Consider the following 4,688-nt stretch of genomic DNA (forward strand, 5'->3'; position numbering starts at 1 on the left):
GATGAACACATTCGCTTTACCAACTAGAAACAGTGAGTTATAGATTCAACTGGTAGGGAGATGGAGATGCCTCATGCCACGGTCCCCTGGGCTGGGGTGAAGGTCTGCCTATGGATATTGGCAATTGGCCAAAGTCCCATTTTATAGCCAGTACTACTGAGGCTAGAGACAAATGGCCCAGAGGGTCCAGTGGCCCCAATTCCAGCCCCGGACCCTGGGACTCCATCTTCTCACCTCAAACGTGAGGATAAAAAGGAAGAGTGGGGGGCGCCTGGGTGGCTCAGTCGTTAAGCGTCTGCCTTTGGCTCAGGTCATGATCTCAGGGTCCTGGGATCGAGCCCCGCGTTGGGCTCCCTGCTCTCCCTCTCCCTCTCCCCCTGCTTGTGTTCCCTCTCTCGCTGTGTCTCTCTCTGTCAAATAAATAAATAAAATCTTAAAAAAAAAAAGAAAGAAAAAGGAAAGGTGGGTGTTGCTATGGACTGAATGTTTGTGTCCTCCCAACATTCATAAATGGAAGCCCTGATTCCCAATGTGATGGTGCTGGGGGGAGGCTTGGGGAGGTGATTAAGCTATGGCGGGGGGAGCCCCTGTGATGGGATTAGTGCCCTTAGAAGAAGAGGCACAGGAGAGCTGGCTTCCCCTCCCTGCTTTCTGCCATGTGAGGACACCGTGAGCAGGTGGGTGTCCACAAACCCAGAAGCAGCCCTCACCAGATACCAAATCTCCCGGCACCTTGACTTTGGACTTGCCAGCCTCCAGAACCATGAGAAGTCCATGTTTGCTGTTTAAGCCCCCCATTCATAAAACGAAGATTTGCTGCATCGTGGGGTCACTGTGAGCTCTCAACCGGTAGCTTTGTCCTTCCGAATCTGTCTTCCTGTCTGTAAAATGGGGATACTTCTGGGACCAGCCTGCTGGGGGCTTTTGTGGCTATTAGAGGTAGTTCCCAGCAAGGCTCGGCTGGGCATTTTTAGGCCTTAGCAGCTATGATGACAGTGGTTGTTACTGTTGCCATCCCAGCCCTGGTTCTCAGTCCTGAGAGTTCCCAGATGGGCAGCCCAAAGCTCTTCCCTCTGCCTCCTGACTCCATCCAGCAGCTTGTGGTCTCATCTCCTTCTTCCTGCTCTGTGTCCTGGGAGGCAGCCATGGCAATGTGCAGAGGAGGGTGCATTAGGCAGGCAGGTGGCTCAGGAAATTCCTGTGCAGAGGCAGGGCTGGGTGCTGTTCATCTCACCTGCCGCCCCCCTCCACCACCACTCTCCCCCGGCCCCCTGGCCAAGGATGTGCTCAGACTTTTGTCCTTCCGCGTGTGGGCGGTTGAAGGCACCACATCTTGCCCGACTTGCCAGGCGACCCTGGCCATCCTAAACTTAGCCTTGACTATCTGCTGGAGCGTGAAATTGTCAAAGGGAGCTGGGGGTGGCATGAAGCCAGCCCCTGAAATCATTATGTTCCCTCTCACCCCAGGACCTTTGTGCACACGGTGCCCACTGCCTAGGACTCTCTGTTCCCTGTTTGTACCTGCAAATCTCCTCCTCCAGGTCTCTGGCAAATGTCACCTCCCCCAGAAAGCCCTTCTGGGCCTTACTCAGGGGGTTCTAGCACTGAGGATCTCCCTTTGGCAGGTCTTGTCCAAGTTATAATTTGGCATTTATGATGATGACTGCATTAACATCCATCTCCCTTGTTGATGGGGAGCCCTGGGCAAGCAGGAGTTAGAGTGCTTGGCATACAGTAAGTATTCAATAAAGAGTGATGGAATCGAACAGTGAATTCAAAACTGTTTATTGAATGTCATCTTACATTCGATCAACATCTCCCCTGAGCCTTTCAGGCATCCAGGTGCTGGGGACATCCTATGAATGAAGAACCCCCCTCCTTCCTGTGGCCCAGAGCCCCTTGCTGACATCCTCGTGAAACTCTTGAATGGTGCCATTCTTGTCACCCAGGCTCTGTTCCCCAGAGACACATGATGCATTTATGAGCTCATCATCAGACCTTACTTGGGCTTATCCCTGAGATGAGGTCCTGGGGAAGACAAGGACGGTGAACATCAGTGCTAAGATGCATCAGGCCCTTTCTCTGTGCCTGGCCTGAGATCCCCTCAGGACCTTTACCACTTCCTGTCGGGAAGACGTCATCAGAGGAGAGGCAGATGTGACAAATGAACATCTCATTTTCTTGTTCATTTGCTTTGCGGTTTTTAGTATAAATAAATCCCATACAACATTTGGGATATACTTATACTGAAAATGTATTGCTTGATCTTTGAGCTCGCTGAGTAGACACCATAAGCAAAGCTCACCCTCCCGAGTGGAAAAAATTTATGGACAAGAAATTATCCTCGAAATTAAATGGTGGCAGACATGCCCAAGGAATACTGCGGGAGTTCGATCCCTTTAGGAATCTTGCGATAGATTAATGTGTGGGGATGGCAACAAGTGGGCTACAGAACAATATTGGAACAGCGGTAATATGAGGAAATTGTATCATCATGTTAGAAGCCTCAGAACAAGTATAAACAATGGGTGTGAGGGGTGCGTGGTGGCTCAGTGGGTTAAGTGTCTGTCTTCGGATGCAGTCACGATCCCGGGGTCCTGGGATCGAGCCCCCCATCAGGCTCCCTGCTCAGCGGGGAGTCTGCTTCTCCCTCTCCCACTCCCCTTGCTCGTGCTCTTTCTCTCTCTCTCTCAAATAAATAGATAGAAGCTTAAAAACAAAAACAAACAAAAAAACAATGGGTGTGTTCACCGGAAGAAATCAACTGCTTCCACGTGTTCCTTTCCATAGCACCTGTTTTACTACAACATAAAAATCAGGTCATGTGCAAAAAAAAACCCCCCAAAACAAAAACGTGTTGGTTGTTTGTCTGAAATTCAATGTTAACTGGGTATCCTGTATTTTTAACTGGCAACCTTGATCCATCATCATGCCAGTTTTACAGATAGGGTAGCAGAGGCTCAGGGAAGTTAAGTGATGTGTGCAAGGCGGCACAGCCAGGGATGAGCAGAGAGAGAATGCGAGCCAGACCCTGGGACCCAGCACCTGCGAGGCTCAATTCCTGCCTCCAAAGAGCAGGTATGAGCCTGGGGGTCCTCAGTGAGCACAGACCTCGCCTTGCCTGGGCCAAGAACTCTTTCCACATTCCCACTCCTGGTGCCGGAGGCAGCCACACAAGAGGGGTCCGCAGGCCCAGGGCCCTCTGCAAACGCCTGCAGAGGGGCCCGTCCCACCGGCCATCTGGACTCTGGCATCTGGAAGCTGGTCAGCTGGTCCCCTGTAAACAGCCGGTCTCATGTCACTGTAAACAGCTGGTGTCCAGAGTTGTCATGGTGCCCAAGTCTCAGTGTGACTGCCCTGTGACTCGATACCCTGCCACCGGCCCCTGTCACTTGATACTCGGTAAACAGTGTTCTGAGAATGGGCAGCAGTGCCCCATTTGGTCAGTGCGCTGCTTGAGCCAGGGGCTGGGTCCAACTTAAAGGGGGTCCCGACACCTCACGAGCCATCCTCACTTGCTCCATTCTAATACCCTGTAAACATCGAATCCTGACACCTGTTATTTGTCAGTGGTCAGATGCTGCTAGTATCTGACTTGCTATACCACGTCTTAGCTGCCTGACCTGGAAGCACTTTGAGCAGAGTTCCAACACTTTGTAAACAGCGAGTCCTGATACTTTCTTTGTTGCCCGTTGAGGGCCTCATCCAGGGGCTGGCCGATGAGAGCTCTGGCTGTAACCTAGAAGTGGCTTTTACACTTTTAAAGGGTTGGAAACAGACCAAAAGAGGGTTTCGTGACATATGAAAATGATCTGGGGCACCTGGGTGGCTCAGTTGGTTGAGCGACTGCCTTCAGCTCAGGTCATGATCCCAGGGTCTTGGGATCGAGCCCCACATCAGGCTCCCTGCTCAGTGGGAGCCTGCTTCTCCCCTCCGCTCATGCTCGCTCTCGCTCTCTCTCAGATGAATAAATAAAACCTTAAAAAAAAAAAAGAAGGGTGCCTGGGTGGCTCAGTCGTTAAGCATCTGCTTTCGGCTCAGGTCGTGATCCCAGGGTCCTGAGATCGAGCCCCACATGGGGCTCCCTGCTCAGCGGGAAGCCTGCTTCTCCCTCTCCCACTCCCCCTGCTTGTGTTCCCTCTCTCGCTGTGCCTCTCTCTGTCAAATAAATAAATAAAATATTTTAAAAAAGAAAAAGAAAACAATCTGAAATTCAAGTTTCAGTGTTCACGAATAAAGTTTTATTGGGACACAGGCACGCCCACTCGTTTGTGCCTGTGTCTGGCGGCCTTCAAGGGGGCAGTCGAGCGGCTGAGAGACTGCATGCCCCGCGAAACCTCAACTATTCCTTATCTGACTTTTTATAGAGAAAGTACGTCAACTCCTGCTCTGAGCTCCTGGACAGCCCCCGTTCTCTTACTGCCCTTCGTATCCTATTGGTCATCTACGGTCCACAGTGTTCATATCCTGAGCAAACTACGAGCTCAACGGTCCGCAGTGTTCAGATACTGGGCAAAGGCGTCCCCTCCCTTTGTAAGAGTCACTTTCAGCCTGAAGGGCTGACATGCTCAGGGCTGCAAGTGTTTGGACTCTGACAGCAAGTTGATGTGTCCTAACTGTCAACACTTCATGCCGGGAAAGGCAACCAAAAGGAGACCCAAAGGGTAACCGAGAATTAGGCAAAGTAA

The 4,688-nt window shown here is 51.4% G+C and overlaps 1 pseudogene; it reads left to right on the forward strand.

Moving 5' to 3' along the window:
- Positions 1-2,249: 2,249 nt before the first annotated feature.
- Positions 2,250-2,521, forward strand: LOC123834814 (small nuclear ribonucleoprotein G-like; annotated as a pseudogene).
- Positions 2,522-4,688: the final 2,167 nt, after the last annotated feature.

Source organism: Mirounga angustirostris, unplaced genomic scaffold (assembly GCF_029215605.1).
Source record: "Mirounga angustirostris isolate CCGP_5_RB_7025 unplaced genomic scaffold, mMirAng1.0.hap1 SCAF_1, whole genome shotgun sequence".
Taxonomy (NCBI): domain Eukaryota; kingdom Metazoa; phylum Chordata; class Mammalia; order Carnivora; family Phocidae; genus Mirounga; species Mirounga angustirostris.